The sequence below is a fragment of the Acinonyx jubatus genome, chromosome E1, assembly GCF_027475565.1.
Source record: "Acinonyx jubatus isolate Ajub_Pintada_27869175 chromosome E1, VMU_Ajub_asm_v1.0, whole genome shotgun sequence".
Classification (NCBI taxonomy): domain Eukaryota; kingdom Metazoa; phylum Chordata; class Mammalia; order Carnivora; family Felidae; genus Acinonyx; species Acinonyx jubatus.
In genome coordinates this window covers 22,934,567-22,961,236 of record NC_069397.1, presented here as the reverse complement: position 1 = coordinate 22,961,236, position 26,670 = coordinate 22,934,567, and the positions used below count along the sequence as shown (strand labels likewise).

The following is a 26,670-nucleotide window of genomic DNA, read 5'->3' as shown; positions in this document are numbered from 1 at the left end:
TGTTAAGTCTATAGCAGGAGGCTTGGCGACCACGTGCTGTTGAGACCCCAGCCAACTTTGAAAAAGCTGCTTATGGGTGTGGGGACTGGATCTGTCTCTGGCCTATCCTGGGCTGGAGCAGAGCCAGGAACTTGGTAGTTTCCAGGCTGAGCAGCCGAGTTTACCCCAAGGAAGCCACGGCACCGATGCGCAGTTTAATCATTAACTCCAGGTTCACAGGACTGGAGCTGGAATGCAGAGGACCTGGGTGGGGGCAGCCCGGGTCTCCAGGGAGCTATGAGCGGTTCTTGAGATCGTTAAGAGACCAAAGTTTAGAATGGAGTCTTCTGACTCTGAATGGACCCACACTCTGGGCTCAGGAATAAGGACTCGTAGTGTTTCTCTCAATTTTGTGGGAGGTTAGCCATCATCTTGTTGGCTTGATTTCAGGATTCTTTAGTGTTCATAGGGTACTGTAATTCTCTCTGCCACAGCCCTTGCCCAGCATGGAAATTCTTTACTCGTCCATCTATCCCGCTAAACAGTGACCTCTGGGGGGGGGCAGGCAGGACTCAGCCTTTCATCTGTGACCTCAGTGCCTGGCACAGCCTGGCACATAGCAGGTGCTCGTTAAATGTTTGCTGACTGGTTACATAAATGGGACTCTAACTGTGTACAGGTGTTCCAAAGCACATGTCTTTTTGGTCTGTGTGTTCGTTTAATTCAAAGAAATGGAGGGGCACCTGGGTGGCTCAGTCGGTTAAAGTATCCGACTTCAGCTCAAGTCATGATCTCACAGCTCGTGGGTTCGAGTCCCACATCGGGCTCTGAGCTGACAGCTCAGAGCCTGGAGCCTGCTTCAGCTTCTGTGTCTCCCTCTCTCTGCCCCTCTTCCGCTCGTGCTCTCTCTCTCTCAAAAATAAATAAACATTAAAAAAAAATTTTTAAAGGAAATGGAGGGTGATTTTGCATTAAAAGTTCAACAGAAGTTCACAAGCATCCTTTGTGATACTCTGTAGTATCTGAAAATATCACAGAACCAAGATGAGGTCCACTGGTCGGAAAGAGATGGAATGTTCTTAAGGGGTTTAGTCTTCTCTCCTTTATCCTTTAGTGTTTGGATGACTGCAGAGCATATTTATGGTTGATTTGGCATTCTTGGGAGAGAGGTGTTGTTCAAGCATGAGGCAAGATTTTATTGAGGAAACAAAAGCCCCATGGAGGTCAAATTCCACCAGCACGCAAAAGGCGACTGCTCCTTATAATTTCTGGAAGCTGCGGCCAGCAGTTGGAAAGACAGCATTAGCAATAGCATCACTAAGCCCTGAGAATGCAGCTGGAAAGGGACTTCGGGATTCTACAGGACAAAAGCTTCCACTGGAAGGTGAGGGCACAATGTCTGCTTCTTTGCAGTGAACCTGATTTTCCTGATCTGTACGGGCAGCCTTCCCTTCCTCAAAGGCACTTGGCAGGCTGCAAAGGAAGGATGGCATAAAGTCTTTTGTGCCTAGAAGATGCTCAGTCATGGCACCAATATCTTCTCGTTCTCCTGAAAGTGGAAATCCTAAACCTACAGAGAATCAGAGATGTGGAAATAAATTCTGCTCTTAGAGGCCACGTGACTGGTGCCCCGCCACTCAGCTGCCCAGTCTGGAGGGGGAAGAGTCACTCTGCTGCTACCGGCTTAAAGTGTAAACATGTGCCCACAGTGTTTCTACTGACAGCACCCAAGGTGCTGGGAGAACAGCCTTCGCTTGCAGGAACAGTGGCTCTCCTGGAAAAGCCAGCTTGCTTGGCTGGAGTTGAGCCAGCAGAGCTGGCTCTCGCCCTGGCAAATTCTCTATCACTCCAAGGTCCAGGAGACTGGGAAAACTGGCCAGCGTCAGGGGGCCTCCCTCTGTACCAGCCTCCGGGTTCTTGCTCGGGGTGCTGGTTGGTGGCCTAGAATACAACCGGTTTGAATTCACCTCTTTCCACTGCCTGTAAGTGCTCGGAGTTGCGTAAATTTGAAATTCTGGCACCCTGTGATTGTTAGGGTGGGAGATAAGGTGATTTAGGAAAGACCCCAGGCTTGGATTCCTCCAGCTTCTCACCTGCCCTTGGTCCCAGTACCAGTCTGGCGCAGATCACCTTTGCAGGGAACTGGGAGACACCGCGGCCGCTCTGGTCACCTGATTTCTTTCCCTTTCACCTTTGCAGTTCTCTCCCCTGCCCCCAAAGAACCGAAGTGAAATGAGAAGTAAATTGCCAAGGGAGATCCTCTCCTGGGGCAAATTTCCTGTCTTTGCTTATGGGCATGGAGACCCTGAGTGGGGAGGCTAGTTGCAGAGAGCGCTCTCCCAGAACCAGCCCTGGGGGGACAGGTGCAGGCAGCGTCTACTCTTTCCTGGGGTGGGGGTAGGGATTTAACAAGAGAAGGAGGAAGAAGAGAGACTGTATAGGAGACCCCAAGGGCTGTCCCTATTTCTCCACCCTGCCCCACCCCGAAACTGTCAGTCTCCACCAAGCCTCAGAGAGAGAGAGAGAGAGAGAGAGAGAGAAGTGGGGGTGGGGAGAAAGAGACGGAGGGGGGAAATCAAAGAAAATTGCAAAAGTCAATGGCCCGGAACTAGAGGCAGCCTCAGCAACTGCAGTGTGACTTTGATTCCCCTATCATAACCCTGAATTAAAAATTCAGGCAATTATCTGCATGGCTTCCTTCTGATTAGAACGAGCCGGAGCCTCATTAATGCATCAGCACAGAGGAAAGCCATTAGGGTCTGTGAAATGGAATGTTTCTCTGAGAACAGGTTCCGCTTGATGTAGAATACCCAGCAAAAAGAAATTTCACACATTTTTGAGCCCAGAGTCACAGGACAGCACCCTGCTTCAGGGCTGCAGACCCCACCAGGACTGTCCCTTTTCAGCAGGCTCTGGGTGAAAGCCACCTTTGTTTCCCAGCCCCTCTCTGGCACCTCCATCCACTGGAGTCATGTGGAGGGAGGAAGAGGGGGGTGAGGGGCCAGAAGGGACCTCCTGGCTGCTCCCTTTGCTAAGACACCAAGTCGGCCTGGATGCGGGGTCTCAAAGTCCTTGAGACATGAGGAGCACCCAAACTTCTTGGGAGTTCACTGCTCTGCTTTGCTACCGGAAGCAAGCTGGTCAACGACACTGAAGGTCCAAGACTCCAGAAAAGAGCAAAGTATCTGCATGTTCCCTTCCCTGACTCATGTGGTGAGTCCCACATCCCAAGGCCTCCAAGGCATCCCAAGGCCATCCAAGCAGGATGTGGTGACGCTGAGACAGCCCTGGGGGCTCGTTGCTTAGGAGAGGGTGAGGGGTTGGAGGTAAGGAGGGCACCCTTTGTTCATTCCTTATTCTGTAAGCTCAGCGCTCTTAGGAACGCACATCTGCCAGTCCCTAAACGGGCAAACATCCCTACCAACGGCTGGCATTCGGAAGCCCCTCTGTTTGGGATTTCCGGGGTGCAGCTCTCTTCCTCCAGTGACTGTATATCACTTCCAGGGGAAGCCAGGTGCGGTTTCCCTTGAAGCCCCGATAAGGCCAGTTCTTGGGAAGACTGGGCTTGCTCCAGACGTTATTGTCTAGATTTTCTTCAAGCCAGTGGGTGGGACTTGGGCTCCCTCATTTCGGACAGCCCAGCCTTCTTCTAACACACGGATTCTCGGGACACCAAACACTGATCCTGGGGATAAGTGAGGTCTTCAGGAGGAAAGCTAGTCTTACACGGTGAGAACTGATACAGATGAAAAAGGTTTTGTAAAAAGAGAACTGGTTACAGTCAAATAGGATGCCAACCAGGAAAACGTTACCCTTCAGACTGTCTGGCTTAGCCCCGTTCTTCTGCTGGCACACCTGCTAACTACTCGGTGTGAGGAATCAGGGCCAAGTGTCTGTGCAAAGCTGTAAACACAGTGAGCCGGAGTCAATGTGTAACTAATCTCGTTTGTAGCAGCTGCGCCCCCTACTGTATACCAGCCAAAGTAGGTGACCCTGGGGTAATTCAGGTTTTCAAGATGTTTTCAGTCACATCCCACGTTAGAAGGGTACATTCCTGGTCACCGGGGAGTTTTTATGAAGCGTGTTTTCAATACTGCAGACAGTTTTATGGGCGAAGGTTCTTAGAGTTTACCTCCCCTCCCCCCCCCCCCCCAACACAAACAAGATGCTCGGTGATTCAATTATGTTCTTTGTGGACTCTGAGTGTCCGGTCTTTCCAACACTTTGCTCTCACTGGGCCAACACTCAGCAAAGTCAAAGGCGGTGACTGCAGATGACCCCTGTGTGAAGGGCTGACCTAAAGGCACCCGAAGTCTTGGGTGGGGGGAGGTTATCTCTCTAGGCTCACCAGCTGGTATGAGAGTGAGGGGGGCCTGGCCAAAGGTCAGGAATGTGGGCCTTCTAGAGAGCAAAGCTACTCCACCAGCCCCACAGCACAGGCCTTCCTTCTGCCATGGGAAGTGATCAAATCTCAGCCCTGAGTGTCTTACGACCTTCCATGGTATTTCTCAATATTTTAAACATAGACTCTTGCCAGTCAGATCATTCCTTCCTTCCCAAGACCATTTGGTTCCCACCTTTGTGACTTGTCACTCCTTATTCATGCAATAAATATTTTCTGAGCAGCTGTCATGTGCTAGATATTGTTCTAGGAACAGGAACGCTGAACACAAGACAGAGGAAGTCTCTGTTCTCGTGGAGCATACATTCCAGTTGGGAATGCAGACAATTACAGAAAGACGGACGAGTGAGTCAGCGGTGTGAGTGCCGTGGACAAACAAAGCTGGGTCGGGGAGAGAAACTGAGGGAGTTCTACTTTATACAGGTGGTGTCTCAGAAAAGCCCATTGGAAAACCTTTGTGCTACACTCTGGCAATCTGTCTTATTTCTCTCTTTCTTTAAATTTTTTTTAATGTTTATTTATTTTTGAGAGAGAGAGAGAGAGAGAGACCAAGTGTGGGGGAGGGGCAGAGAGAGAGGGAGCCACAGAATCCGAAGCAGGCTCCAGGCTCTGAGCCGTCAGCACAGAGCTGGACACAGGGCTCGAACACACGAACCGTGAGAACACGACCTGAGCTGAAGTTCGACGCTTAGCCAACTCAGCCCACCCAGGCGCCCCCTTATTTCTCTCCTTTAAAACTAGGACTGTCTCTTCCGGAAAACATCCTACTAACTTTCCCTCCTGCACTGATGTTTCCTTCGGCTCATTTCTGTTCCATCTTGTTCATTCTTGGAAAGACGTACACTTGTATCTTGGATGATAGCCTCCTGGAATAAGGGTCCTGTCTTCTGTTTCTTTGGTTTGCTATCAGAACAGGAGTTGGGGAAGGCAGGGAGGGAACAAGTGTTTCTATGATGTGCTAGAGACATTACCACATCAGTTCATCTCCTCCATGCACATCTCCTGCAGATTCTGTATTATAGTCCCCATTGGAAAACAAGGACAGCGAGGCTTCATTTATCCAAGGGCATACAACTTCCAAATGGTGTGCCTGGGATTTGAACCCTGACCTGGCCATGCAAAAGAAGTGATTAAACTCCTCCTGTCTGCTGGATTAGAAATCCCTCCTTTGTGGGGTGCCTGGGTGGCTCAGTCAGTTAAGCGTCTGACTTCAGCTCAGGTCACGATCTCGCAGTCCATGAGTTCGAGCCCCACACCGGGCTCTGGGCTGATGGCTCGGAGCTCGGAGCCCGTAGCCTGCTTCCGATTCTGTGTCTGCCTCCCTTTTGCCCCTCCCCCGTTCATGCTCTGTCTCTCTCTGTCTCAAAAATAAATAAACATTAAAAAAAAAAAGAAATCCCTCCTTTGCTACTAACCAGGCAGCCACAGGCATGCCACTTCTCCTTCCTGGGGCTCATAACCCCTTCTCTGTAAACTGAGGTTAGATCACAGGATCTCCCAGATCTGTTCCAGCTCTGACATTCTAAGAAATACAATCTCCTACAAGGAATGGGGCAGGGTGGAGGGCAAGGGGAAGTCAAGTGACTTCCCCACCTCCAATCTGATCTTTTAAGAGAGAACAAAATGCCACATTTTGTTCATTCAGTTAAAATTCAACATGTACTGAATATGTGTCAGAGCCTGGCATGTGCTAAGGATACAGCCACAAACATTTATTTATTTATTTGTTTGCTTGTTTATTTATTTATTTAAATGTTTATTCCTTTTTGAGAGACAGACCATGAGCAGGGGAGGGACAGAGCGAGAGGGAGATGCAGAATCTGAACAGGTCCTGAGCTGTCAGCACAGAGCCTGACGCGGGACTCAAACTCACAGACCGTGAGATCATGACCTGAGGTGAAATCGGTCGTCCAACCAACTGAGCCACCCAGACGCCCTGCAGACACAAACTTTTAGAGCGTGTCTTCATCCTGGAATGCATATAAAGGGAAAGATAAACATGACAAGAAATTACTACAATAATTATAATGGCCAACATTTTATATTTGCTCTTTTCCAGTAATTGCTCTGAGCACTTGGAAACCTTTTAACTCATTTCACTCTTCCCAAGCAACCAGGAAATGGATACCATTTTTATCCCTACTTTACAAGTGAGTAAACTGAGGCACAAAGAGGTGTGTATGTCAGAGCTCTTGCGAACATTAATAATGCACGCAAACTATTTATTTACAGGGCCTGACATGCAGAAATTATGCTAGGCAGATGTTGTGCAACATTAACCGGTGCTTTCGTGCCCCTGATATTTCTGCAATTCCTTGCTTGACCCCTCTGCCATTGGGAATCAGTCACACACAGCCAGTTGGAGGGATGAGACTTTCTGCAGAGAGCAGAGAAGGCTTTAGGGTTTTAAAACTCCTAATCTGGCTGTGACGTAACTCAGGACATAGAACAGATTGGATGAGTTAGAGCCAGTTTTCTGGCCCACAGAAAAGGGGAAAGCGAGGAGGTGGAAAGAAGCATGCCAGACACCCTGAGAAATGGAGAACTAGACCCTGTTCCCTATTCAAGCTAGATGTCCAGCAAGGTGTAGAGTCAGACAGCAGAGCAGGAAGGGCTGGTGTACATGCTGGGGTGCCTGACACGGACCCGCCAAGTTGTTCCCTGGGCACTGACCTGGTGTGGGGGCAAAGTGCTCTGGGTTTGAGAGGTTGAAAGTAGAAGAGATCTGAGCCCTGCAAAGTCCCACTCTGGCCAGCACAGTACACACAGCACAGTGAATGTCCATCTCCCTAGCAGGAATGTGGATGTAAAAAGAGGGCCACTGGGCCTGAAGAGTCTTCTAGAATAGGAACAAGATAAAATGCTGTCTGAAGGACCGGCATGGGAAGTGGATGTCTTATGGCTGCCACAAAGAGGCAGGAAGGCATAGCGGCCAGGACAGGGCCTACTTGAGGGCAAGGGTCTCTGTCCGCTTAGTCCACTGCTCCATCCTGTGGGTCTGGTTTGGGTAACAGGTGATCGATCAAAACTTGTTAAATGAATGACTTTAGGCACGCTGCCTCCAGAACCAGGCCATTGTGTTTCAAACCTCATCTCTGCCTCTCACTGCCTGGGTAAGTCTCTTCCCTTCTCTGTGCCTCATGTGCAAAATGGGGATAAAAATCGCACAGATCAAGGGCACCTGGGTAGCTCATTCGGTTGGGCATCTGACTCTTGATTTCAGCTCAGGTCATGCTCTCGTGGGTTAATTAGATCGAGCCCCAAGTCGGGCTCAGTGCTGATGTGGAGACTGCTTGGGATTCTCTCTCTGCCCCTTCCCTCCTGTCAAAATGAATAAATAAATATTAAAAAAATAGTTCAGATCAGTACTGATCCAAGGTCAAAAGAGAGGATGTGTAAAGTGCTTAGTGTCCGGCATAGCACAGGTGCTCATTAAGTATTTGTTCTTAGTATTAGCACGTGCCCCTCCTTGTCCTGCACCTCAGTGCTACATTAGGTCCCCCCAAACCCTGAAATCAGACACAACCTTGAAGAAAAGTTGAGGACTCCAGAGTTGGCTAAGATCGAATTCCCACACCATGCTACTACAATGGAGACTCCTAATAGAAATTAAGCTAAGCACTTAAAAACAAAAGTTACTTTTCTTGCACAATGGATTTTGGAGCCTGATATTCATATTCATGAGGAGTGCAAGCCTGTGAAAAATGAGGCGTCCCTTGAAGACCTTTGCTAGCATTTTAAATTAAATAACGTTCTCCCCTGTAGGCATTCATAGGACAACTTACCTCTCACCTTACCGTGTTTCTAGAAGAGCACAGTTCTGAATTCAGGTGAGTTCTCACTTGCCAGTGCTGCTGATACAAGTGAACTTGCAAGGAGGATAAGTCTGCGAAACATAACTCTGTTTTTCTCTCTTCCTTCCACTTCCTCCTATTGAAAGCACTCCAGGCTTTCCTGAAGAAATTCAGTACAAAGGTTTTACTTATTGTAAACTCTCTTGAAGGTGAGTGATAAATATTATTAGTAATGTTTTTAAGGTTTCTTTTTTTTAATGTTTATTTTTGAGAGAGAGAGAGAGAGATAGAGAGAGAGAGAGAGAGATACAGAGCATATGCGGGAGAGGGGCAGAGAGAGTGGGAGAGAGAATCCAAAGCAGGCTCCAGCTTTTGAGCCGTTCAGTGCAGAGCCCAATGCCAGGCTCGAACCCACGAACTGTGAAATCATGACCTGAGCCAAAGTCAGAGGCTTAACCAACTGAGCCACCCAATTAATGCCCAAACATTAATTTTTTATTTACAAAAATCTGCATTGATTTGACTTCCCACTTATTTAAATTTTTTTTAATGTTTATTATTAAGAGAGAGAGACCGAGTGAGAGTGGGGGAGGGGCACAGAGAGGAGGAGACACAGAATCCGAAGGAGGCTCCAGGCTCTGAGCTGTCAGCACAGAGCCCGATGCAGGGCTCAAACCCACAAACCATGAGATCATGACCCGAGCTGAAGTTGGACGCCCAGCTGACTGAGCCACCCAGGTGCCCCATGACTTCTCACTTACTTAAATGCCAATAGGTGACAAACTCTCCCGTGTGCTCAGGACTGTCCCCATTTTAGCACTGAAAACCCCATATCCTGGGAATGCCAGTGATAAATCAGGTAGACTTGTCACCTCAAAAAAGTGGAGTTTTTTTTTTTTTTGATGGACACAAGGAAATGTACTTGTTTGAAATCAAAAGAGGTTACCTCCTGGGAAACCGATTTCCTCTGGGAGACCCCACTCCACTCACTATTAGCAAGTGTGGCTGATTTGACAAGGAGGAAGTGCGGGTGGGTTGGGGGGGAGGGGGTGGCAGAGAGAGGACTGTTTCAGATATGGCTGCCTGACAAGCCTACAAACCCTTGTCTTGGCATCCTTCCTACAATGTCCCTCACTTTGAGTCAGGCTCTGGATCCCCCAACAAACCCCACGGAGCAGTTCTTGCAGCTCCAAGTCACCATCAAATCTGCGTGTATGAAGCGCTGTGGGTGTCCCCTCACAAGGGAGCAGCCCAAGCATGGGGGTTCCTTCAGGACATGTGGGGTGGCTTCCCCAGCCTCTGTAGATGTATGTCCCGTTCCCTCAGACCAAGTGTCTCGTGCCGTTTTTGTGGTATCCACACACCTCATGGAATTGGCCCACTGCATGCAGATCAAGTTTCTGGTCACAGAGGATGCAGTGTGGCCTGTTTCCACACACCCGAGAGATGAATGTGAGGGCCCGTCAGGACTGTGGGCATTTGGATTCCTGAGGCCACAGTGCTCCTCCCACGGGTTGGGGTCTCTCGTGAGATTGCTGGACTGCTGTCATCTGAAGGCTTGACTGGGGCTGGGAGGGTCTGCTTCCAAGATGGCCCATCACATGGCTGTTGGCTGGAGGCCTCAGTTTCTCACCATGAGGACCTCTCTCTAAGGTTACTTGAGTGCCTCCCTGACATGACAGCTTCCCCTGCGATGAATGACCCAAGAGAAAGAAAGCAAGAAGGCAACCACAGTGCTGTTTAAGACCCAGTCATGCACTATCATTTCCTCCATATTCCAAATCCGCCAAGCCACTAAGTCCAGCCCGCGCTCCAGGGGAGGGGAATCAGGGAGGAAAAAGAATCAAAGGATTTGGGGACATATTTTCAAACCACAGTTACCCAAGGCATCGTGTGGCTGGACCAGGAATGAATCTCCACGAAGGCTGGTACTGATAGTAACACAGTAGGAAGAACATGGGCTTTGAGTCAAATCTGAGTTGGAAACCAGGCTTTGATCCTTTCCATTTTCTGGGATCTGGGGCAAAACGGTCATCTCTAAACCTTAGTTTCTTTATCTGCAAAATGAAAATTAGAATTGTAATTCTTCCATGGAGTTTTTTTATAATTTAAACGAGATGACCCATGCAGGGACAGACTCTAACTGTATGGGGCCTGACACCTTTCCAACTTGACAGGGCCCTCTTGAAGAAAGGAGAATGCAAAATTACAAGTGTAAATAATGCACAAAATGAACATTTATTTAGAATTAAAAATGACAAAAATGGAGTGCCTGGCTGGCTCAGTTGATAGAACATGTGACTCTCGATCTCAAGGTCGTGAGTCCAAGCCCCATGTTGGGCGTGGAACCTATTGAAAATGAAATTTAAAATAATTAAGAAATGACCCCCCCCCAAACCCCACATGTTAAGGCAGGTGAATACCACAAATGTCACAAAATTCAGAAAAATGACAATTAAAAAAATCACCTAGGCATGCCTCTTTAAAATACTGTCTTCCCCACATTTTTACTGCATACTTTTTGGTCACTTGTCAACATGACAAAGATTTTGCAATATTTTCCATAGGCAGGGGCGTCTGGCTGGCTCTGTTGGTACAGTATGTGATTCTTGATCTAGGGGTCGTGAGTTTGAACCCCACATGGGGTGTAGAGATTACTTAAAAATAAAATCTTTAAAAATATATGTTTTCCATGGTCAGAAGATAATTTGGCCTTTCTTTAGCATGGTTGATTAAAATTTGGTTTTTATTATTGAGAGCTTATATTCAGCTCTACAACTTATTGTGGATAATGTCAGGCATTTTTTTTAGGGCTGTTGTCAAATTTGGTAAGCCTCCGAATATGTATTTTTTAAATATATGAGCTCAGGGCTTCAAGTAAGTGTTTCTGTGTAGTAAATTGATGGCACCCTTTACCCAGGGCGGTTAAGGGGGTCTGCATAAGAGAGGGGCTGGAAGCTTCAGCTTGCCTGACAGTCTTCCCCTGGAAGCAGGTATGTGTGGAGCATGGGGCTGGCATGTATCAGGTGCTCTGGAAATGGGAGAAGCCTGGAGAGTGCTTGTCTTCCTGTTCCACTGCCTCAGGCAAAACCAGAGACTTCCTGTCCTTGATACTAACTTCTTTCTTCTCCAGTAGCTTCTCCAGTGCCCTTAGAAGGCGGGAACAGAAATACACCCCTTGGGTGGGAAGAATACTGGGCTCAGAATGAAAAGATCTGGGTTTGAGGCCTGTCTTTGTCACTCAACTGTGGGACTTTGACAAATTACCCAGGCTCGCTGTGTGTCAGTTTCTTGGTCTCTGAGATGGGCATAGTTACACCAGCCTCATGGGTTGTTGCCTGTGAACAGTAGAATACCAGTACAAGGGCCTTGTGGATTACAGAGCAATTTTACTAATGTAAAATGTTTTTATTTTGGTGCCTAGAAGTTACCAAGGAATCGGTTTGGAGACTATCCAGTGTTTATGGGCATCTTAAATTCTTTGTTCTCTGTGGCCTAAATGAATTGGAAATTCAAACTGGACTTCAATCAAATTTGGCATAAAGACCAGGACAGCAAACTTGTCCACTCTTTCCACAAAAAGGTACTGAGTTCTAGCTATTGCCATATTTGTGCTAGAGACAGGGATTCCAGGATAGACAAGACACAGTCCTGGCCCTTCAGGTATGGAGCACAGGTAAATGAAACCCCAGACGGACATCTGGAGGATGGGCTCAGCCTTCAAGCCTGTTAAGTTCAAAACCTTGGCCTCCCTGTGCCTCAGTGTCTCCTTTTGCCAAGACGCGTTGCTAACTGCTAGAGAGGGGTGTGGACACAAATGAGGGTCTGCACATCTCGGAGAACATCTGGGCAGAGTCATCAGAGGGTTGCACAGAGCCCCGCTGAGACTGGTTGTTCTTGGGGAATTTTCAGGAAGCTTTGAAGTGCCACCAGGACGAGGGAGGCTGCCCCATCCTGGAGGTACATTCACTTGTAATTTACTCCCCCACGTGGGCTCTGGAGCTCCAGTCTCATAAATACATCGCTTGCTCAATCCTGCCGTGGAAGACGGACAGAGGGAGGGGGCTGGAGGGGAGGAATCACTAAATTAAGAAGGTCCCTGGGAGTGACTGGCCTACAGACACAACTGAGTCCCCTAAGTTTCTCTCCTTCAAACATAAATATTTCCAACTAAGATCACAGACTCCCTCCTCATAAAATCAATGAAACCACAAGGGAAAATGACCTCCCGCTTGACTGCACCAGAGATATCTCAAACGGAGTCACTTCCCCTCCCGCAGAAGCAACCGCTGCTGGGGTTCAAGGATCTGAAACCCAGGCACTGCCACCGAGAATCTGAGGCTAAGAAGAAGTCAGGTGGGTTGGGTACGTGTCCGTCTCATTTGACTTGCTGTGTTTCGGTGACAGCTTCTGCGCGACCCTGCTGCAGCATGAGACTTTTTTCCTGGAACCAGACCTGGGTTCAAGGTGCAGCTCCTCTAATTACTGGCTGGGCATCTTTGGGCAAAGTAGAATCTCTCCAACGCAGTCTCCTCATCTAGTACAAGGTGGATGATAGATAGATAATGTACAGTCTGGTCTGCCTGCCCTGCAGGGGAGGTGATGAGATCAAGAGAGCTGTCCATGCAAATGCTTTGTAAACCATAAAGCCCTTGACAAATAACAGCTCTTGTTATTAAAAGATAAAAGCACCAATCCTGCTAGTTAGTGTACTTGTTAGAACCCCTTACACTATAAGTGACAGAACTCCTAACTTAAACTGGCTAAAACCGCAATTGACTTATGTAATTGAAAAGGATGGATTCAAGTGAGGATGAGGTTCGACATCACCAAGGACCAGCTCCTCCCCAGCCCCCACAGTGACTGCACATGTCACATCTTGACAAGATGCCATCCAGAGGAGGGGAGTTCCTTTCTCCCAATTTCCATTAAAGAGAGATGGAGGGGGAGGAGTGAGGGACTCTTTTTTTTCCAGAGTTAGCCAATTTCACTGGCTTTCTTTCCACAGCCAGGGGATCAGATATGCTGATTGGCTGAAGAGAATCAAGGACCATCCCTAGATCTGGAAGCAGGATCATGATGCCAACCAAACCACATTTGGAGGCGTTACTTTATCAGAAGAGTGAAAAAATGCCAAGTTGCACAAACACCCAACTAGTACAGTCCACCCCCTTTAACTGCCCAATATCCACACCCACCTGCATCCCCATAAATACACCTCAAAAAATCCCCACTCCCTCTATGAACTCTTTTTCCAAAACAGACAAGCCATGATTTCATGTAGTCTGGTTCTCTAGGTGATTCATGGTCCTCGTGGAGGGAGCTGCTATGGTCCTATGTGGTCCAGTGAGGCTCAGTGGTAAATTTAATCACCACTGAGGCATTTAGTAAACAGCAATGGAGAACAGGGTAATTGCACTAAAAACTCTCATTTGGAAAAGAAAGGACAGGATACAACTGTCAATGGTCACCCTGTCATATTCTGCCAGAAATCACATGGATGTCCTTCCTCGAAACAAGTACCCGTCCTCCCTAGTGCTGTCCTCTGGAAGGCTCCCCTTTGCCCTTTGCCCTCTGTGGCCCCTGCTGTCTCTTTGGGGAAATCCCTCCTGTGTTAACCTTCACGGACCACAAGACATGTGCATCAAGGATGGTGCCCCTTTTGGGAGCTGCACTGTTCTATCAGCTCTCTTCCTGCTGCTGTGAGTCTGGGAGCCTGGAAATCACCATCATAGACTGTCGTGGACCAGGCTTGTTCCTCTGGCAAAATCATGCCCTTAAAAAGTGAATGGGATCCTGCTTTATCGCTTCTGGCAAATGCCATGGATGGTAACAAGAGTCAGGGATCTTACCATGCCATAGGCTTTGAACTAGAACTGCCTGGGGACAGCTGTGGCCTGGCAATAGGCCCAGGTGCTCTGGTCATCCTTTAGTATCTGTCTTGGCCTCTACTTGAGAATAATCTAGAACACCGGGCTAGGTGGGGATGACACAGATGACCCTTTCCGCGCAATAACAACTAAAATGTTAGAAGCAACATTTATTGATTGCTTACTATGGGGTGGCACTGTTCTAAAGGCTGCATCCTCACTGCAACCCTATGAGACAGGAACCATTATCATCTCCCCTTTGCAAACACTGGTCATGGAGCAGTAAAGAATCTGTTGTCACGCAGTGGGGCAGCAATGCAAACCCAGGCATGCTGGCTCTGTGGTCCCAGTGGAGCACTGACTGCTGTTGTGTTGTTCACTGGCTACTTCCTGTGGCATCTTCCCAAGGGGCGTGCTGACTTCTTTGTGGCATCAGGAGGTGCCTGGGAGAGACCCCTCCTGCTTGGTGTCTCTGTCCCTATTATGGAGCTTCTTCTAACTGTCTTCTTTCAAGTAACTTTCTTCTGCTAACTTTGGTTTGAGGGTAGAGAATTGAGATTTTCCTGGATTCCCAGACAATTGTAACTGTAAACCATTGGCAAAAAGGCAACTCTTAGCAAATCTGTATTTTCTTCCCTTCTCTTACTGTTGGATGGGATCGAGTTTAGTTTAATGGAATCATCCTTGGAAGACCTTGCTGAAGAAGTTACCAGCACACTCCAAAATTTGAAATTTTCTTATAATATCCTTTAATGTTAAAGCCTCAGGAAGCACACAGTATGCATCTCAAGGCTTCATAGGCAACAGGTTAACCCATTGCTTACTACAACATGAAGAAGAATTACTGAATTCTCATACCAATTCTTTCCTTCACCCAAATCTCGCTGCTTAGCCTCGTAACATCCGCTTCTGGTATTAGATTATGTATCAATTAGGAATCTTTTGGTTGTGACTCAAACTAACTTAAGCAGAAAAGAAATTTATTGGAAAAGAAATTTATTGGAAGGCCACTAGGGGCTCAGAGAATTGACGGGAGACTGGGGGTCATGGCTGAGAAACATCAACAATGACCCCCTTGGGGGAGCCAGCTGGTCCGCGCTGCAGCCAGCCAATCCCTGCTATATGCTCTCTGCTCAAGATCCTGTACCCAGGGAAGGAACATCAGACTGGTCAAGCTCAGGTCACTTGCCCACCTGGGGGTAGATAGGCCCCAGCAGACTATGCTTGGCACAGAAGAGATAATTCCAGTAAAGGAAACAAGGCTGCTATTCCGAAAGAGAAGTGGGTGCAGAGCAGTGGAAATCCAACAAACTCCCCTTCCACCCAGCAACACAGATCATTTGGCTGCCTAAGCTGTTAGTGTGCAATCCAGCAACATTGTGGCAGCTGGATCAGGAGGAGAGCAAGCAGGATAGAGGTCTGCAGGAAGGCACAGCAGTTAGGTGAATGTTAAGGACGGTGAGCGTTCCCAACCAACACCTGTCCTTGGATATCACCTTCAGGGATAGAACTCTATCTACACTGGATCTGATTTACTGTGGTAAGACTTAGGCACTTAGGAGTTAAAATGTAACAAAACAAACATGTTGCTTTAGTGGATGTAGTTTTGCCTGTTCACTTTGGGTGTTTGTGTCTAAGGGGTAAGCACAATACATTTATCTGTCAGCATGGAATTATGTTCTCAGAAACCAGTGATTCTTATTCATTCACTGATTTAACAGATCACTTAATGAGTTTGGTCCTGGGCACTATCCAGGAGCTAAGGAGATACAAACATGGATGGCACAATCTCTGTTCTCGAGACTGAATATCCACATAGTGACAGAAGTCGTAGAAATACTTGTCTACTTGGAAGGAGTGATTCATTGTGAAGGCTCTGAAGTCAGACACAGAAAAGCACAGCGTTGGATTCAAATCCTGGCCATGTGACTTCAGGCAAGTTATTCACACTCTCCAAACCTCAGATTTCTTGTCTCTGTAATGGGGATAATAATAGTTCCTAATTCAAAGGGTTGTTATTCTCCTCAAATTGATTAATAGATTTAATGTAATCCCAAACAAAATCCCAGCATTTTTAAAAAAACATGGAAGTTGATAAGCAGAGTGAGTCTAAAATATATAAGGCAATAAAAAGGGACAGGGATGGCCAAGACAATGTCAAGAAGAACAGAGCTGGAAGGATCATACTGCCTTATAACATGACTTACTCTAAGTCTACAGCATCTAAAACAGTATGGTTTGGGCCCAAGGATAGACAAATAGACTAAAAGAATAGTCTAGAAATAGGCTGACATGCATAGGTCAGTTAATTTATTAATTTATGACAAAGATAATATTCAGAGCAGTGGGGAAAGGATTTTTTTTTTTTGGTAACAATATTTGTTCTTTTGTGTCTTGCTTATCTCACTTAGCATAGTGTCTTCAGGATTCATGCAGGCTGTGACCTGTGTCAAAATTTCATTCCTCTTAGAGGCTGAATAATATTCCGTCGTATGTATATCCCACATTGTGTTTATCTGTTCATCCATTGGTGGACATCTGTGTTGCTTCCAGCTTTTGGTCACCGCTGTGAGCAATGCTGCTTTGCATTTTAGTGTGCAAATTTCTGTTCGAGTTCTTGTTTTCAGTTCTTTTGAGTGTATACTCGGAAGTGAAATTGCTGGGTCATTTGCTATTCCATGTTGAATTTTTTGAGGATCCGCCATCCACTTTCCACAGTGGCTGTGCCATTTTACATTCCCATGCACATTGTACGATGTTTCCAATTTCTCCACATCCTTGCCAAGACTTATTTTCTAGTGTTTTGGCTTGTTTTTTTGCTTTTGACTGATGATAGCCATCCTTCTGGGTGTGATCCAGTTTTTTTTTTTTTTTAATTTACTTTTTGTACTGCTAAATGAATGTCTCACTTTGGCTCATCATGGTCACTGGTCACTATACTATGAAATTTAACAACAAGCATTTAGTGGGTGGTTGTCACATAATAGTCACTGAACTGAGTTCTTTGCTTTATTATCTTATTCAGTCCCCAAAACAATAATGTTTTTGGCAAACATTTAACTGAAATATAACACGCATACGGAGAAGTGTGCAAATGGTAGGTATACACATTGATGCATTTTCACAAAGTGGATACACCTATGTGACCAGCACCTAGATAAAAGGCTAAAACATTATCAGCACTCCAGAAATCTCTTGGTGTCCTCTCCCACTGCTACACAGTCCCTCATTCCCCCCCAAGCCTCAGTAGAAAGCAATGATAACTATCTTTAAACTCATAGGTTAGTTTTGCCTGTTTTTGAATTTATATAAATGGAATCGTAAACTACAAAATCTTCTGCGCGTTGCTTCCCTTACTAAATATGTTTATGAGGTTCATTCGTGTTTTCACGTGTAATAATAGTTCATTTATTAGCATTGCTAAGTAGCATTTCATTTTATGACTGTAGCACAATTTATTTATCCATTCTATTGTTGAGGGATATTTAGGCAGTTTCCTGTTTCAGGCTCTTACTAACAGCACTGCTGTGAACATTCTTTTTGTAAATATCTTTTGATGAATATATGCACACAACTCTATTGGGTATTTACCCAGGAGTGTGATTGCTAAGTCATAGGATGTACGTCTATGTAGCCTCAGAGGCTACTTCCAAAGGGATTGATAAATATACCTACTTCCCACAGGATAGGAGAGTCCCAACCACTTGCCCACATTGTTTCTCCTTTTCATTTTAGCCATGTGTGGTGAATATTATCATCCTAATGCACTCCCCCACCTCAATTCATCTGTTGAAACCTAATCCTCAATGTGACGGTATTTAGAGGTAGGGACTTTACGAGGTGATGGCAGGTGCCCTTATAAAAGAGGCCCCAGATTCGTCCTTTGCCACCATGGAAGGTTATAGCTGGAAAGCACAGTCTATGCACCAGAAAGTGTGTCCTCACCATACGCCAAATCTGTGCCTCCATGGTTGGTCTTCCCAGCCTTCAGAACTGTAAGAAATGAATGTCTGCTGTTTATAAGCCGCTCCACCTATGGTATTTGGTTATAGCAGCACAAATAGACTGAGGCAGTGTCTGATCAACGCCTGTGAACACATAGTGGTATTGCATTGCGCTTTTAACTTGCATTCTTGGTGAACAGTGAAATTAAGCACTGTTTTCATATGTTTATTGGCTGCTTGGATATCTTCTCTGGGGCAGTGTCTGTTCAAATCTTTTGTCCACTTCTCTATTGTGTTGCTTTCCTTTTTTCTTATTAATTGTGAAAGTTCTTTACTCAGAAGATGAGTTTCTGTACCATATATTGCAAATATCTTTTCTCACGTGCCTTTTCACTGTCTTCAGGGTGTCTTTTGATGAACAGAAGCTTTAAGTTTTAATCCAGTCCAGTTTACTGTTTTATTTTAGTGACTAGTACCTTTTGGTGTCCTGGTTAAGAATCTGCCATATTCCATCACTTTGGCACTGCTGGTGGGAATGCAAGCTGGTGCAGCCACTGTGGAAAACAGTATGGAGATTCCTCAAAAAAACTAAAAATAGAACTACCCTACGACCCAGCAATTGCACTACTAGGCATTTATCCAAGGGATACAGGTGTGCTGTTTCGAAGCACTATCAACAATAGCCTCATGTTTATAGCAGCACTATCAACAATAGCCAAAGTATGGAAAGAGCCCAAATGTCCATCAATGGATGAATGAATAAAGAAGATGTGGTGTGTGTGTGTGTGTGTGTGTGTGTATGTATATATATATGTGTATATATATATATATATATGTATGTATGTATATATATGTGTATATATATGTATATATATATGTGTGTGTGTATATATATGTGTACATATATATATATATATGCACACAATGGAGTATTACTCGGCAAGCCAAAAGAATGAAATCTTGACATTTGCAACTATGTGGATGGAACTAGAGGGTTTTATGCTAAGCAAAATTAGTCAGTTGGAGAAAGACAAATATATGACTTCACTCATATGAGGACTTTAAGACACGAAACGGATGAACATAAGGGAAGGAAAGCAAAAATAATATAAAAACAGGGAGGGGAACAAAACAGAAGAGACTCTTAAAAATGGAGAACAAACAGAGGGTTACTGGAGGGGTTGTGGGAGTGGGGATGGGCTCAATGGGTAAGGGGCATTAAAGCATCTACTCCTGAAATCATTGTTGCACTACATGCTAACTAGCTTGGATGCAAATTAAAAAATAAATTAATTAAAAAAAAAGAATCTACCATCCTCCAAGGTGATGAAGACAGACATGTTATGTTTTTATTCTAGAATATTTATTAGTTTTCTTTTTCATTTAGATTTAAAAGGCATCTGAATAAATCTGAATACATTTCTGTGTATTATATGAGGTAAGGATTTGAGATTCACCTTTTCTCCATACAGAGAGCCAATCAAACATAAGTTAGATTGTGAATTTGGCCTGGTCCAAATACTACCTCCTTTCTGAAATATTTTCACAGAATCCTAGTTGGAAATAACTAAGTATTTTTAATTAACTTGATAAATATTGTTTTGCACCTCTAGTATTTGCTGGTGTAGCGAGGTTGCTAAGGGGAGGCCTCTCTGAGAGCGGACATTTGAGCTCAGACCTGAATGAAATAATGCCAGTGATGAGCCAAGTTGGGGAAGAAAATTCCAGGAAGAGGCACAAGATGGCCAGTGCAGCCGAAGTATAGTGTTCCAGAGGGTGTGAAGCACAAGAAAATTCTTTCAAATGTGAAATCAAAGGAAAGACAACCAGACTGGTATCACCACAAGACAATAAAGCCATGCCCACAAAGTTCTGAGGGAAGCTGTTTTCCAGCCTGGAACTCTTTCTGTCAGGAGTAAAGGCAGAATGAAGACACTTCAGACTTACAAGAACTTAGAAATTTTACCTGTGAAGCAACTTTCTTTCCTTAGGGTTTTTACATGGCGTCTACTCCAATGGGGTAAGGACAAGAAGAGGAAGACACGGGCCCACCCAGGAGGACAGTGAAGCGAAAAGCCACCATGAAAACAGTGTGTCTTTTCCAGACAACTGGTTCAGAATGGAGCCGGTTTGGACAAGGTTTGGGAGTATTTTTAGCTTTTACTCGTGCTCCTTCCAATCCATTTTCCACAATGTTGTTCAAGTAAACTTGGTAAAATTTTAGATTACCTCCCCCTTCAGTTTAAAAGCCTTCATGGCCCCCCATAAGTTTCAGAATAAAAGCCATCTTTCAGTGTGATATAAAAATCCCTTTGTGGTTGACCTCTGTCGTCTCTTACCGCTCTGGATGGCCACTCATACCCACTGCTCCCATCACCGATTTTCTTCTTCTTCCTTTTTAATGTTTCAAGCTTCAGTTTAAATTTTAGTTCGCTAACATACAGTGTAATATTAGTTTCAGAAGTAGAATTTAGTGACTCATCACTTAACATATGACACCCAGTGCTCATCCCAAGTGCCCTCCTTAATGCCTATCACCCATTTAGCCCATGCCCCTGCCCACCTCCCCTCCAGCAACCCTCAGTTTGTTCTCTATAGTTCAGAATCTGTTTTATGGTTTCCCCTATGTTCACCCATTTTGTTTCTTAAATTCCACATTTTTTAAAGTTTCTACCTGCATTTAATACTAAGCTAGTAATTCAAGGTTTTTTTCCATATTTTCATGTACATCATGACCAAACCAAGAATAATACAATATTTTATTTGTCAAAATTGTCTTCTTCCTAATATAATTAAAGTAAATTTAAAAGAATGTCATTTTTTTATATTGAGTGAGGCCAAATATTACCAAAGATTTTATTAAACATAAATTTTACCATGTAATATTTGATAAAATAAAGGGTTTTTCTCAACATAATAATTAATTTTATTTTTTTAAATTTACATCCAAATTAGTTAGCATCTAATGCAACAATGATTTCAGGAGTAGATTCCTTAATGCCCCTTACCCATTTAGCCCATCCCCCCTCCCACAACCCCTCCAGTAACCCTCTGTTTGTTCTCCATATTTATGAGTCTCTTATGCTTTGTCCCCCTCCCTGTTTTTATATTATTTTTGTTTCCCTTCCCTTGTGTTCATCTGTTTTGTCTCTTAAAGTCCTCATATGAGTGAAGTCATATGATATTTGTCTTTCTCTGAATAATTTCACCCAGCATAATACCCTCCAGTTCCATCCACGTAGTTGCAAATGTCAAGATTTCATTCTTTTTGATTGCCGAGTAATACTCCACTGTGTGTGTATATATATGTATATACATGTATATATACCACATCTTCTTTATCCATTCATCCATCGATGGACATTTGGGCTCTTTCCATACTTTGGCTATTGTCAATAGTGCTGCTATAAAGATGGGGATGCATGTGTCCGTTTGAAGCACCACACCTGTATCCCGTGGATAAATGCCTAGTAGTGCAATTGCTGGGTCGTAGGGTAGTTCTATTTTTAATTTTTTGAGGAACCTCCATACTGTTTTCCAGAGTGGCTGCACCAGCTTGCATTCCCATTAAATTCCACATTTAAGAGTGAAATCATATGGTATTTGTCTTTTGCTCACTGACTTATTCTGCTTAGCATAATACACTCTTAACTCCATCCATGTTGTTACAAATGGCAAAATTTCATTCTTTTGGTGGCTGAGTAATATTCCACTGTGTGTGTGTGTGTGTGTGTGTGTGTGTAATATACAACATCTTCTTTATCCATTCATCCGTTGATGGACCCTTGGGCTCTTTCCATAACTCGACTATCGTTGATAATGCTGCACACTGGTGCACACACCCGTTGAAATCAGGATTTTTGTATCCTTTGGGTAAATACCTAGTAGTACAACTGCTGGATCATAAGGTAGTTCTATCTTTAACTTTTTGAGGAGCCCCCATACTGTTTTCCAGAGTGGCTGCACCAGTTTGCATTCCCCCCAACAGTGTAAGAGGCTTCCCCTTTCTCTGCATCCTCACCAACATCTGTTGTTTCCTGTGTTGTTAATTTTAGCCACAATCGCTGATATTTTTACAGACTTCTTAAAGCTATCTGTTATAGCAAATCCTTTGTAGCTACTGCACTCTCTCTGCAAGGAAACTCATCTTTCCCTCCTTTCCCTGGTAGATTCTTCCTTGTTTTTCAAACTTCATTTTCTTGGGGAAACTATGTGTTCTCCTACCCACCACTGGCTGCAGTGCCCTTGGTTTTACCCCATGATTTCTCTATGCTTCTCACCTCTGGTACCGATCTGTCTCTTTTTCATTTTTTACTTATTTATCTGTTCTCCTCACTAGCTTATAATCTGCTGGAGAGTAGCGACTGCATTTTAATCATTGTTGACGTTTCCATAATGGCCGCTCCGTGGTCAGACTTAGGTAAAATCATTTGCTAGCATCATTTGCTATGGGAACTCTGAGCCCCAGTTTCCTCACTTGCAAAATGATATGGTATTTTCATCTGCAGCACTTGGCACACAGAAGATGCTCAGTAAGTTGTGTGGAATGAATCCATGCAGAGTTCCCAGGAGAGGAATATCTCAGCAGGGGAGTAAGGATGACTCACTTCAGTCAATCTTGATCCCTCTCCCCTCTCTCCCCTCTGAAAGAGGAGTGCTTGGCTTCCTCTCTAGGACCATTATGCCTTGAAAGTGGTGAGGAAAATCTGAAAAATGCAGCCTCTTTTCTTTTTCATGTTTATCCATGTGTTGACCTAAGGAATTCAGGATATCTCAGAGGGCAAAAATTTCCCAAAGATGCCATTGTCTGACCATTCTTACAAAGCTGTCTAAACATAGTGTTACTTTAGGACCCAAATTTTCTTAGATGTGGATGTGTTAGTTATAGACTGGAGGAAGCAAAGGAATCATGTACCCATTCTGCCGATGGAAAACCTCGTAATCTTCCCTAAACTCCTCAGAGCCCAAGAACTCATATAACCTGGCAAGAATCTACCCAGAAGAGCCCTCCTGCCCAGTGTCTCCTCTCCCCCAGTTAATTCTTTTTGATGTTTATTTATTTTTGAAAGAGAGAGAGAGAGAGAGAGCACAAGTGGGGAAGGAGAGATTGAGAGAGAGAGAGAGAGAGAGAGAGAGATGCAGAATCCAAAGCAGGCTCCAGGCTCTGAGCTGTCAGCACAGAGCCTGACGCGGAGCTTGAACTCATGAACCATGAGATCCTGCCGTGAGCCAAAGTCTGATGCCACTGAGTTAAATATATATTCCCCCAGTTAAATATATATTCTTTTTTTGTTCTTACTTTGGAGGCAGCATCCCCATGGAGCTGCCCTACTGTGAATGAGTTTCTAGAATAAAGAAAGACAGTTGACCCTTCTCAATGTGTCTATAAGACCTGGAGCAGAGTCACGGAATGGACTGTGCGCTCCATGAAGGTTCATAGCAGCATTATTCGTAAAAGCCCCAACGTGAAAACAGCCCAAACATCCATCAACCAATAAATGGGTACATAAAATGTGGTGTATCCCTACATGGAATATTAGCAGAAAAAAGAATGAAGTACAGACGCGTGCTACAACTTGGGTGAATCTTGACATCATACTAAGGGAAAGAAGCCAGACGCAAAAGACCACATAATATGTGATTCCATTTATATGACATGTCCAGGGTAGGCCAATTTATAGAGACAAAAAGTAGGTTAGCTGTTGCTTGGGGCTGGGGGTGGGGACTGGGAAGCAATGGGGAGTGGCCACTGATGGGGGTGGGATTTCTTTCTGGGGTGATGAAAACGTGGTAAAATTGATTGCACTGTTGGTCACACAACTCTGTGTATATACCAAAAGCCACTGAACTGTACACGAAAGTGCACATTGAAAAATGTGCAAATTGTGTTTCAGTAAAGCTGTTAGGAAGAAAGAGATCTTGGAAAGAGTTGGGGCGGGGAGAAAAAAAGAGACTGGATTGTGCTCTCTCGTGTATCGACTCCTGCAAGCATTCATTTTGCAGGAGAAAGAATCAAGATCCTAACAGTGGGTCTGAGACAGATTTCTGGCCATCAGGTCTTCCTCTCTCCCCCAGTAGAGAAGAGTTAGTGATCAGAGCAGGCTCTAGCTGCATAGCCTTTAAGGTTAACTTTTGCAAACTATTGCTAACTTTTGCTTTTCCATTTCCTTTCTTTCGCTCTTCTTCTCCTTCCCAGGGACCCAGTCATCCTACAGGTAGAGCAGGTGCACTACAACTTGGATCACAAACTGGGGCAACTGATCTGTCTGGAAAGTGTGTTGAAGACAACACTGATTCAGGGTGCAGTGCCCTGAGTTCGAGGTCTGCCTTCAGCGTTTCTCTGTGCCAGATGCTATAAGGACAGACCCTTCCTGTAGGAGACTTGTGGTCAAGCAGGGAGATTAGCCAATTCATGTCAAGAAAGAGCTCAGAGGGGCACCTGGGTGGCTCAGTCGGTTAAGCGTCTGACTTCGGCTAAGGTCATGATCTCACGGTTTGTGAGTGTGAGCCCCGCATTGGACTCTGCCCTGCCAGCAAGGAGCCTGCTTGGGATTCACTCCCTCTCCCTCTCCCTCTCTCTCTCTGTCCCTCCCACGTGGGCTCCCTCTCTCTCTCTCAAAAATAAACAAACATTAAAAAGAATGAAAAGAAAGAGCTCAGAATGCAGGTGTTTCTGCCTTTTCTTCTCCATGAGGTATTGAACGTGAGGCTGGCCAAGGGATATCAGCTTGGCAGGAGGCACAGCACCAACAGCTATGTGTCTGCCATCAAATTCTGCTTAACATGTAAAACTTCCTTTTCTCACAAGTGACTATGCCACTCTCTGTCAAGGTGAACACTGGGACTGTGTTTCTCTAAGTAATGTAGGTCCAACTTACTTTAAGAGCAAGGAGGCGTAGGGCAAGGCCACACTCAAGCCATTGCCGAAGAAAGCAAGAGTGAATGCTGGGATTATTCCAGAACTTGCCTTGATGACTGAAGAGCTGTGGTTAGGGCAGGGACAGCTGGACTCACCCAATGATATGGGACAAACCAGGAAGTAAAGGGTTAACTGTCAGGGCTTTTTGGACCCTGAAGACACTGCTGCACTATAACCCTTGTGACTGTGCTCTAATCATTGCTACCTTGTTTCACGTTGCTTTGAATCTTTGGATTCCTTCAACCGTGCCACCGAAAAACTTCTAGTATCTGAAAAAACTGAGCACCACTGGATTACCTACTTATTGCCGAAAGTACCCCACTGATTAAGATTGCCAGACAAAATACAGGACACCCAGTTAAATTTGAATTTCATATAAAACAACAGTGCTTTTTTTGAGTATAAGTGGGGTAGCCCATGAAATATGTGTTTGTCTGAACTTCCAATTTAATTGGGAGTTATTCATTCATTCATTCAGTCATTTGCTAAATCTGGCCACCCTACCTCTGATTCCTTTTGCCAAGTGATAGCAGCGCCCACTTCAGATACTGTTTTGTAACGTGTGCGCCATCTAGTGGTCACACGAACAAGGAGGAAACCAAGAAATCACTTTAAAACAGCGGCGTGAGAAAACTGCAAAGACACAACTCTGCTTTCCTTTTTCAAATGTTTTAGATTTTGCTTTACTTACCTCTTTGGATGTGGTGTCTGTGATCAAATCAACAGCCCAGAGCGTCCAGCAGATACCTGAAATCCCTTGTAAGTCATGCCATGTTCAAAGGGCAACACTCACCCCACCTGCCCGAGGCCTTGGGCTCCCCCATTAACACATAAACGTGAAAGTGCAGCCTTGTCCTTGATCTACTGTGGTTCCCAGTTCCTAGTAATTGTTTTACAATAAGCACGTGGCTTTCAGCAGCATCTAGTGTATTACATGTCAGGCGCAATTTTACTAAACCCCACTGGGCCTACAGGGAGACGGGGAAGCAAGTATTTCCTATTTCCTATTTACCGAAGGGGTATGGCATTAAAGGGTCAAAGGGAAGCGGCACAATCCAATGAGTCTCTGGCTGCACACTGGAATCACCTGGTCTTTAAAAAAAAAAAAAAACCTATGCCCGTGCCTTCCTCCTCCCCCCCACCCCACCCCTTCCTCAGCCCCTTCCTCCTTTTCCTCTTCTACTTGTTCCGTTTAGATCACGTGAGTTCTACATCTGCACGGCATTGCTTTAAAGTAGTTCATCATACAGTGTGGAAGATTTAGTAAGAGATGGGCACTGAAATCCAGGTTTCACTTTAATGCTTGACATCTTTTAGGGACAAAATCTCTTATCCTCCGTGTATCCATACAGGCCGATACGCTTTATTTTGTTTTGTTTCACAGACAGGGTTGAAAGGTGCAGGAGCTTCTCTGTCTCCAATTTTGTCTTCTGTGGTTCTGTGATCTCATCACAAACACTCATTATGAAATGATGTAGAAACTCCGTTTGCAATTGAGCCCAGGATAAAAGCCCAGAGCTCCATTTGTTCTTTGAATAGATTTTAGAATAAGCTGAGAGGGAGTTTTGGATAGAAGTTTATTCTCAAGTACCCTCCGAATTGAGAAGGTATCTCTATAATTATGACAGTAGTTGTAATCATAATGATTTAAAAAATGCCTGCCATTTATTGAGAGGCTCTTCTCTGCCAAATACTAACCAGGATGCTTTACACACATTATTTTTTTTTTTTAACTCTCAAAGCAACCCAGCAGGCTGGGAAC

At 44.9% G+C, this 26,670-nt stretch overlaps 2 long non-coding RNA genes across 2 annotated transcripts; one reads left to right on the top strand and one right to left on the bottom strand.

Moving 5' to 3' along the window:
- The first annotated feature begins 1,090 nt into the window (after positions 1-1,090).
- LOC106980449 (uncharacterized) lies at positions 1,091-11,735 on the top strand. The gene is made up of 3 exons (XR_001431076.3): positions 1,091-1,961; positions 8,147-8,211; positions 11,600-11,735. It is a non-coding gene; the product is annotated as an uncharacterized LOC106980449 (long non-coding RNA).
- Positions 8,490-25,985, bottom strand: LOC113592677 (uncharacterized). The gene is made up of 2 exons (XR_008294123.1): positions 25,600-25,985; positions 8,490-12,763 (listed from the first exon to the last, which is right to left on the bottom strand). It is a non-coding gene; the product is annotated as an uncharacterized LOC113592677 (long non-coding RNA).
- Between the last annotated feature and the right edge of the window lie 685 nt (positions 25,986-26,670).